This window comes from Euleptes europaea, chromosome 5 (assembly GCF_029931775.1).
Source record: "Euleptes europaea isolate rEulEur1 chromosome 5, rEulEur1.hap1, whole genome shotgun sequence".
NCBI lineage: Eukaryota > Metazoa > Chordata > Lepidosauria > Squamata > Sphaerodactylidae > Euleptes > Euleptes europaea.
The window spans coordinates 19,911,348-19,921,992 of NC_079316.1; positions in this window are offsets into that span (position 1 = coordinate 19,911,348).

The following is a 10,645-nucleotide window of genomic DNA, read 5'->3' on the forward strand; positions in this document are numbered from 1 at the left end:
TAAATACAAGTAGCAAATAAATCTACCGTATATCAATATAAAACACTAATTGAAACCTCTCTCTCTCTCTCTCTCTCTCTCTCTCTCTTCAAATCCCACTCTGCCATGAAGTTGATCTCCTGAATCAGCAACACACTCTCTCTGTCTTGTTTATTTGACAGAGGATAAAGTGGAGGAGTGTGCCACCCTGAGTGCCTTGTAGGAATATGGACGAGTAAAAGTGTAATCAAAGAAGGCTAGTTCAAATGTAAACCCTGCCACGAAGAGCAGCCTGATTATCCCTGGTATGCAATCTGGATGTCACTACTGCTTTGGGGGTAGTGATTTTTATGAGCATCGTAGCAGGAAAATGCTTACATAATAGATACTGAGCATTAGATTCCAGATGTTCTGGTTCAGGCTATCTCCATCTAGCTGCGTCCCCCACAAATGATTGGGCTGTTCCACACAGAGAAACATCAGTTGTAACCAGCCCTGAGAAAACTGGTGCGAAAATACCCACAGGGGTTCAATGGTTGAACTGGCTTTCATCCAGTTCGTTACATTTTCACGTTCAACAGCAAGTCCAACACTCTGGCAATTAGAGCAGGCTGTTCCGCATTGGAGACTTATCCCCACCCCCCAGTTGCCACACAAAAGGGCATTGTAGCAGTATATGGTGCTATTTGTGTGTGTGTGTTAAGTGCCGTCAAGTCGCTTCCGACTCATGGCGACCCTATGAATGAAAGTCCTCCAAAATGTCCTATCTTTGACACCCTTGCTCAGATCTTGCAAATTGAGAGCTGTGGCTTCCTTTATGGAGTCAATCCATCTCTTGTTGGGTCTTCCTCTTTTCCTGCAGCCCTCAACATTTCCTAGCATGACTGTCTTTTCTAGTGACTCTTGCCTTCTCATAATTTGCTACTTACACAGCCCAAATAATGCACTTTCAATCCACTTTCAATGCACTTTGAAGGTAGATTTTACTGTGTGAACTAGCAAAATCCACTTGCAAACGATCGTTAAGGTGCAGTGAAAGTGGATTGAAAGTGCATTATTTGGGCTGTGTAAATATATGTGTGTGTGTGTGTGCGTGTGTGCGCGTTAAAACAAAAACTATAACCACGTGTTATCAAACCTTCCTAATGCTGCCACCCATGGACCAAACACCGAAGTAACACTTTTAGGTTCAGGATTGTAATTCATAATCCCCAGCGTAACTTCTTAAAAATGCATGCTATTTTAATACGTTCGGTTCACACTTAATTTGGTTTTTAAAACTGCTGAAACAAGACCTTGGTCCTGAATGTCAAAGCCAGAAAGTAAGTTCTCTCTGCGCCTTGTTACCTGAATTGCAAAGAAACAGGAACAGTCTTAGACCAAAAGCCTAATAGTTTTGGTTTTTTTAAATATATATCAAAGTTTGGGTTTCTTTCCTCATATAAAGCATGCCTGTAGTGACCACTAGTGGATTTCTCTTAGCACTGCACTCCAGAGGTACCACTAAGAGCTGACAGCGGCATGATTCCTGTGAGCAATATCAATACTTGCCCATACATAAAGAGAGTTCGCACACCTCACTCGACTTCTCAAGCTCTTGCGTACTGGTTGACTGGTGGTTGAATTAGGGTTGCCACCTCTGGGTTGGAAAATTCCTGGAGATACGGGGTACAGGCTAGTGTAGGCGGTCTTCGGGGAAGGACCTCAGTGGGGTATAACGACATAGTGTTCACCCTCCGAAGCATCCATTTTCTCCTGGCGACCTGATCTCTGTAGTCTGGAGATCCATTGTAACTCTGGAATATCTTTAGGCCCCACCTGGAGGTTGGTACTCTGACACAGAAGCTTGCTGAGTGACCTGGGCCAGTCACATACTCTCAGCCTAACCTACCTACCTCACAGACTGGTTGTGAGGATGAAATGGAGATGGGGCTGATAATGTAAGCCACTTGGGGTCCCCATTTGAGAGAAGAAGAAGAGTTGGTTTTTATATGCCGACTTTCTCCACCACTTTCTCTGCTCTGGTTAGACCTCACCTAGAGTACTGTGTTCAGTTTTGGGCACCACAATTTAAGAAAGATGTAGACAAGCGGGAACGTGTCCAGAGGAGGGCAACAAAGATGGTGAGGGGTCTGGAGACCAAGTCCTATGAGGAAAGGTTGAAGGAGCTGGGTATGTTTAGCCTGAAGAGGAGAAGACTGAGAGGGGATATGATAACCATTGTCAAGTACTTGAGGGGCTGTCATACAGAGGATGGTGCCAAGTTGTTTTCTGTTGCCCAAGGTCGGACCAGAACCAACAGGTTGAAATTAAATCAAAAGAGTTTCCGTCTAGACATTAGGAAGAATTTTCTAACAGTTAGAGTGGTTCCTCGGTGGAACAGGCCTCCTCGGGAGGTGGTGAGCTCTCCTTCCCTGGAGGTTTTTAAGAAGAGGTTAGATGGCCATCTGTCAGCAATGCTGATTCTGTGACCTTAGGCAGATGATGAGAGGGAGGGCATCTTGGCCATCTTCTGGGCATGGAGTAGGGGTCACTGTGTGTGTGGGGGGGGAGGTAGTTGTGAATTTCCTGCATTGTGCAGGGGGTTGGATTAGATGACCCTGGTGGTCCCTTCCAACTCTATGATTCTATGAATCAAATGGGCTTACAATCACCTTCCCTAGCCCAAGGTCACCCAGATGGCTTCATGTGGAGGAGTGGGAAAACAAATCCAGTTCACCAGATTAGCGTCCGCCACTCGTTTAGAGGAGTATGGAATCAAACCTGGTTCTCCAGATCAGAGTCCACCGCTCTAAACCTTCGCTCTTAACCACTACACCACAGTGGAGAGAAAAATGAGGCATAAATATTCAAAAATGAGGCATAAATATTCAAAATAAATAAACAAGATCCAGCAGATCCTCCTCCCAGATACAGGATACAACCCTCAGGCTAAGGATGCCAACATCCAAGGGGAGCCTGGAGTTCTCCAAGAATTATAATTGATGATCTCCATACTGCAAGGATCAGTTCCCCTGAAGGAAATAGCAGCTTTGGAGTTTGGACTCTATGGAATCTAGGGTTGCCGTCTCGTGAGAGACTGGAGGAGTGAGAACATCTGGCCACTGTGGTTCATGCCCTGGTTACATCTAGATTAGAGTACTGCAGTGTACTCTAATCCAGCGTGTTGTAGTGGATAAGAGCGGTGGTTTGGAGTGGTGGACTCTGATCTGGAGAACCGGGTTTGATCCCCCACTCTTCCACATGAGCGGCGGAGGCTCATCTGGTGGACTGGATTTGTTTCCCCACTCCTGCACACGAAGCCAGCTGGGTGACCTTGGGCTAGTCAGTCTTTCTCACCCCCACCTACCTCATAGGATGTCTGTTGTGGGGAGGGGAAGAAAAGATGATTGTAAGCCAGTTTGATACTTCCTTAAGTGGTAGACAAAGTCGGCATATAAAAACCAACTCTTCTTCTACTTTATGTAGGACTGTCCTTGAAGAGTATTTGGAAACTTCAGTTGGTGCATGATGCCGACTAGAATGGGTCGTGCCAGTCTTGGCCCATCTAAGCTGGCTCTCAATTTGCCTCTGAGCACAATTCGAGGTGCTGGTGTTGACCTTTAAAGCCCTACATGGCTTGGGACGAGCATGCCTGAAGGACCACCTACTCCCTTATGACCTACCCAGCTGCTACGGCAGGGTTGCCAGTGGGCCCTTCCCACCACCGCTTAGCTGGGCTGCAGAAGAAAATTACGGGGGAGAGGGGCAGCATCCTGATACACTGATGTCCCTCCCTGTGCAACCAAAAATGACATCAGTGCATCACTAGCAACGACATCACATCGCCAGTGAGTCCCCCCCCCCTTCTTGCGTCTCCTGCTGATTGCCAGCCTTGTTCTGGCAACCCTATGCTATGGTCCTCTTCCAAGGCCCTGCTTTGGGTACCCCCACCATATGAGAGAGGAGGAGGAAAAGAGTTGGTTTTTATACCCCGCTTTTCTCTACCTTTAAGGAGTCTCAAAGCAGCTTGCCAATCACCTTCCCTTCCCCTCCTCACAACAGACACTTTGGACGAAAATGCATGGGAAGTTTTGCCTTGGATTTGCCGCTCTCTAAATGCATTTTACCCAGCCAAATTCTCAAAACTCAAAAATAAGCCCCCATGCAGAGTTTTGGGAATTCAGATGGGGGAAATGTGCATCTAGAGAGCGGCAAACCCAAGGCAAAACCTCCCATGCGTTTTCGCCCCTGGTGAGCTAGATGAAGCTGAGAGAGTTCTGAGAGAACTGTGACTAGCCCAATATCACCCAACAGGCATGGAGGAGTGGGGAATCAAACCCAGTTCTCCAGATTACAGTCCGCCACTCTTAACCACACCACGCGGCCTCTCAACCCTGATGCCATCTTTTGCCAACGGGTAAATACTTTTTTTGTTTCTTCTGCCATTCCCTCTGTGATCCCTCCTTCCTGCTCTATGTTTTCATCATCGATTTTATGTTTTTGTGCATTTTAAGCCTGGTTTTTAAGATGTGTTTTTATTATGTATGTTTAAATGTGATAGCCACCTTGGCGGCCCTGATGACAGCAGAAAGGGCAGGGTATAAATGCTATAAACATACAGAAATAAGTTCAGCTCACATTCTGCTCACCAGTCAGTGTGAATTTTTCATTCGGACATTTGATTGTTCTGAGCTGCTCAAGCCTGTTTAGCGGGTTACCTCCCACATATTCAAACAGGACAGAAACTAAGGCAAAGGCATTTTGGAGGTCCCCAGAAGGGCCTATAGGTGTATCTGTAAAAAAGTACAATGGGGTTCAGGGAGAGCTTTTTACAGTGACCAGACTTCCACTGCTTCGTAGTGGAAACCAAGGAAGAGATCTGATTTTTGTATATGCTATGGCACTATTGAAAAGGAACTAGATTTTACAGCTCTGGAAAGGGATAATTATGCTTGGATAAGGCTGGAAAAATGAACAAGGTCCAAGTAACTGAGGGAAGGTTGAAAGATGGATTACGACTCATAGTGTGTACACATCCTACTTTTGTCTCTGGTACATAGCCTTGGGAGAGCCAGCGTGGTGTAGGGGTTAAGAGCGGCGGACTCTACTCTGGAGAACTGGGTTCGATTCCCCACCCACCCCCACATGAAGCCCGCTGGGTGACCTTGGGCCAGTCACAGCTCTCTCTCAGCCCACGCGGAGGCAAGCAATGGCAAACCACCTCTGAACATCTCTTGCCTTGAAAACCCTACGGGGCTGCCACAAGTCAGCTGTGACTTGACGGCACTCTCCTCCGCCACAAATAGGTCTGGCAGGAGTTTTGTATTGCTTAAAAAAAAAACTGTACATAAAAATGGGTCAGCAATGCCTCTCTCTCTCAAGCAAGTTCTAACTTGCCTCCAGCCTTTCTGGTCTGATCTGGGCCATTGTGAAAGAGAGAGTGAATAGTACACAAAATTATAATTAACAGATGCCTTGAACCAACATTCAGTTCAATGCCGATACACACCAAGTGGATGAGAGCGAGAGGGTTTGACATTAGAATTGTTTATTTGTATGTGATCCACAATCTATACAGGATATTTACAATGCATGAAAAATGGAAAACTGCACAAAATACAATTGAGGTATAAGCTAAGAGCACAGTTATGTCATGTTTCAATAAATAGAATTCAAAAATTTGTAAACTAAGTGACCAGATAAATGCATCTTGTATTTTACTAAAACCATAGAAAATATCTGTTTTGTTATCACATGAGGTAGAGGACAGTTTTGTGTGTGTCATGTAATGCAACCACAGCAACTCCAACCATAGAACTGTACATCATTGGCAAAAAACATTGAAAACTTGTCGGGACGCACCAGTAGTGCGTTTCTCTTGGGCATTACGCTCGTGGCCTCGATGGAACATCGGCTCTATAAACATTCAATAAATTATACTTCATGAATTATTCTCTTTGAAGTTTCTGGCCACAATCCAGAAAGGTATTTTAGGTATTACCCAAGAGCTTTTCATGTCTACGATGCTTCAAAATAAAAAAAATAAAAAAAGAACACCAACCCACACGCACACCGCAAACTAATTTCAAAACTTTAAAAAGTACTTTGCTGTTGACGGGGGCAGGGAGGTGGTTTGTCCACCGAACATGTCTAAAGCCTCACTGAACACGTAAGAGCCGCCTCTCCAGATTGTGGCAATATATGTATTAATCGACACACGCTTTCGACAGCACCATGAACACGCAAAAATAAAGGTTGTCCGTCGCATCCCTGCTCATTCTGGAAGTCAACACGGCTGCCTCAGAACACTTAAGTCAATAATTTGTGAGTGTTCACAACTAGAATTATTCGGATGCACCACAACTGCGCTTCCTTTTTCTCCAAGTGAGGTATTAGGAAGAATGTAATGAACTGCCATACTTCAGTGGATATGCATTTTTTAAAAAAGCAAATCAATCTTGTTTCAAAGCACTGTAAAAGTCAAAACTATCCTAAACTGGGGATGTATTATAAAAGTAAATTCGTGCAACCTGTAAATGTGTGTGGCCTTTTGTGTTTTTAAGAGAGGGCACCTGCAAAAAATATATATTAACCAGATAAAGCCCCCAAATCTTTCTAGTAAGGAACAAAGGTGGACTGTCTCACGCAGACACAGACGTAATGAATGATCAAGTTGCAAAAAGTATCGCTAAAAGATCAATCCGCTGCTTCTCGGATATTTTACCGCTGCAGCAAAAAATTGAACTACAGCAAGCATGTTACGAGTCTATTTAAGTATCTTGTTGCATTATCATACTATTAAGGTTTTTGAAATGTGTTAATATTTTTCTGTGTGTATATATGTGTGTTTTAAAAAAAAATTCAATGTTTATGCTTTTTTTTTTTTACTGATCAAAAGAACTTTAGGGAACTGAATGGAAAGCATTTTAAAATGGTCCTAGGAAATCCTAGGCAAAGGCTTCCAAGCTATTAACATCAAGTCATCCACATTGCTGTTACATAACTGAAGAAATTCTGCACAGCTCTTTCAAAGTGAAGCCCAGGAGAGCATGGAAGTATAAGTTGCTTGTGGCTCCAAGAACGGGGGAAATAAGCAGCATAGAGTGTGCAAACCTCATTGTAGATCTCTGTACTCCCTGAGAGCACAGCTTAACTGCGAGGGTTGCATTACAATACCTGGAACTATGTACAAATGATTTTACAACTACCAATATATTAAATATATAATAAAATTAACCCGAGAATGCAAAATATATACCCCCTTAACAACCATATTTACCTCAACTACTCACGCTGATAGGAAGTCCTACCGAAAAGAAAAGCACAGCTTTTGCCTGAACACACTGCTGAAAGTTTGCTAAAAGCTGTTAATCTAACATTAAACAGATGGCTCTTTTTCTAAGTTCTGGGTGCCCTGAGGGCCACCGTGACAGGAAGCACACATTTGTTGCACTCTACGCAAATCTCTCTTAAATTTAAAAACTAGGAATGCCAGGAAGTGTTTCTTTAAAAAAAAAATGCTCAGCAGTCTTGCTTCTAGGCATTGCTTAAATGTCAGCTTTTAAAAAAATATTTTAGTCCTTTTTTAAGAACTTGAATGAGGACAAACAGCGACTCAAGTCTCCTATCTAAAAGGCCAACGCATAGGCAAAAAAAAAAAAAAAAGCTTTCATTAATAAGTAACATACAAAATGAGCATGCAAAGACTAACATGGGCAGGAATATTTTGTCATAGGCCTCGGTAGAACGGGCAAAGTCTTTGTACGCAATTCAAGCTATATTAGGCAGTGGAGCAATTCACCTATAAAGTACTGCATGTCAAGAGATCATCATAAGGAAACCATCCGCTTTAAAACATAGAATATTTACAATTTACTAGAAAACTATCTCTTGGTGACTATGGACACCTATGGCACAGTTCTATACATGAAAGTACTTAACATCTATATGAAAATCATCTGTAAAGGAGGCTGAAATGAACTGTTCAAATGGTGCTTTTGTTTTAAAGGAAGGGCCTTTTCAAAAACAAAAACTGTGGTGGTATTTAATGATCTGAAGGTTGGGTTCTCTCTCTCTCTTTCCAATTCACTACTTCCCCAAACGTATTTGTCTTTTTAAAATTACTCGAATTGCTACCATTGGTTTTATTCCAATCACAGTGGCAATGGTAGAAATGTGCTGTCCTGTGCATTTTAATTGTCTTGCTGAGTTTGAATAGAAATATTACCAAGATGGGTTGCAAGTTGACAGAATCTTAAAGTACATTAATAAAGCCATTCTCCATTAAACCAATATTGGACCAATATTTTCAGCAGGAAGAAAACATTCTTTTGCAGCTGTATTCAGGAAGGATTTTTTTTTCCTACTCAAAAAGTGAAAGGATTACTCCCCTCTGTAATTCTAGGCTATGCTGGGCCTCCCCTTGTATTCAGGGAAGGACAGCAGGCATTAAAATGAATGCAGCTATCCCATAATATGTTCGCTCCCCAAGTGGCTTGCTACCACTTCTCAGCGCTCCACTCTCACCTCAAGGCAAATCCAGACATTACAGTTCTTGTCCATGGATACTGTCAGCAACCTCCACAATCACAGCAGTATTTCCCACTGCCAACAGGCAACACCGATTAAGATCTTCCATCTCTGCATGTGAGAATGTCTTCTGAAGCAATCAGAGCAACCTGTTTGAGAACGAATTGTAATGTCTGAAGTGGCCCCTTCTGTTGTGGGTAAAAAGGTATTATTACTCATCCTGTCAGGAGAGGACACTCAAATTAGAAACCTAAAAAAAAAAAATCAGTGGTGCTTTTCTATTTCTGACATCTAGCAGTAAACACTGACCAGTTTTTAGAAGTGCAAACGACACATGTACAACCAAGTTTCAGCAATTCTCTCCAGATGGTTACGTTAACCTAACCCCTGACCACATCAAGCAGGAATTCCCAAGTGCTTCCAGCAAGCATCTTGGATTATTTGCAAGTTATTGTAAAGTGTACCCCATCAGAAAGGGTCACCCATTTGTCTTTACCTGATCCCACACCCATGACTTAAAAAGTGACAGCTGAGAGCCCCCGATCTATCTCTTGAACATGTAAACAAGTAAAAAGTAGAAATGAGTTCAGGGGCTATTAACCAGGATAGCTGATAGTCTAAATGATGTCCAAATCTACCTGTCATACCAAAAACTGTATGTGATGTGTTAACCGAACAAAACAGGCCTGTATGATGTCCAAATCTACCTGTCATTTGAAAAGGGGTATGTGATGTGTTAACTGAACTAAAGGACATTCCATAGTAGGTGATTTTTCCTATGGAGTGAACAAATATACCTTCTTCCCTATAAAAACCTACATGACCCACATGGAAGATGCTTACCTGCTTTAAAAAGAAAGTTTGTTTTAAAAGGGGGGGGGAACATTCAATGACAGCAACAGAAAATATTTTCACATCCATTCATGCTGGTGTAATATTACTAAAGGATGCCAAACAATCCATTTCACGTCATATTTTAACAATTTCTTCAGCCTTATTGAAACAGCCAGTGGACGTGCAGACCACATCTGAATTACAAAACTGAGTGCATGAGAAAATATTTACACCATTGTTTCATTAGCTCTTGAATAGGGCCCACAAATTCACCATCCTATCCTTCATGCTCTTTAACCAGATCTTGGGGGGGAGGGGGCATCAATATGCAGATAACACTCAGCTTGACTTCCATCAGCTATAAGTGCTGCAATTAGGTACCTCTGGAAACTGGATGAGGGTGAACACAAACTCACTCGATCCATACAAGGTGCTGCTCATGGTCAGAAGCCAAGAAACGCAAGGAAGCGTACCTCTATTAGAGGTTGCCGTCTGTCTGTCTCACTTACTTCCTCAAAGGCTAGGTTTGTAGTGTGTGGTTCCCAGATCCATCTGTGCTCCTAGATTTTCAGGCAGAATCTCTGACCAGAAATGTGTATATATTTTTTTTCCAATTCAGGGGATATGTTACTGCTTTTTGATTTGCTTTCCTTTTACTACCCAGAAATTTTCACCAGTTTCAGTGGATGCTCCAGCCTGACACCCCTTTCTGTATAAGGATCTTCCCCAGTGTTCTCAATGTTCCGGTAAAATCAGCTGGACTGCTTTAATGTGCTCTGTGTGGACCTGCCCTTGAAGACATTATGTAAACTTCTACTAAACCAGAACGTGATGGCTCACTTACTGTCTAGGAATACAGGCAACCTTTTAAATAGATTTTGTGAAAGTTACTATGGCTTCTAGAGGATTTCTAGCTAAATTTAATTTGTCTTTTTTACCTTTAAAACCCTGAGCCCATGACATTGGAGAGATGATCTCTCCCATATGAATTGTCATCCCCCAGCATGGCAAACCAAACAATGAGGATTACAAATCCCTGAGGGAGGCCACACCAGAATCTTCAAAAAATGGTGAATTTAAGTGTTGGCTCTGTGGAGTTCCCTCATAGGGGAGACCTGTCTGTATTCATGACTCTTTTAGGAGGACAGACAAACATTCTCTTTTGCTCACACCTTTTGAATTGCTTTACTCTCTGGTTTTCATAGTAAGCGGCACAAATCAATTGAAATAATAGTGAATGATGCAATTTAAAAGGACAAATTTTGCTGTGATAATGATGCATGTACAAAGAATTACATGTAAAGTGTCCCAGTCCATCCAG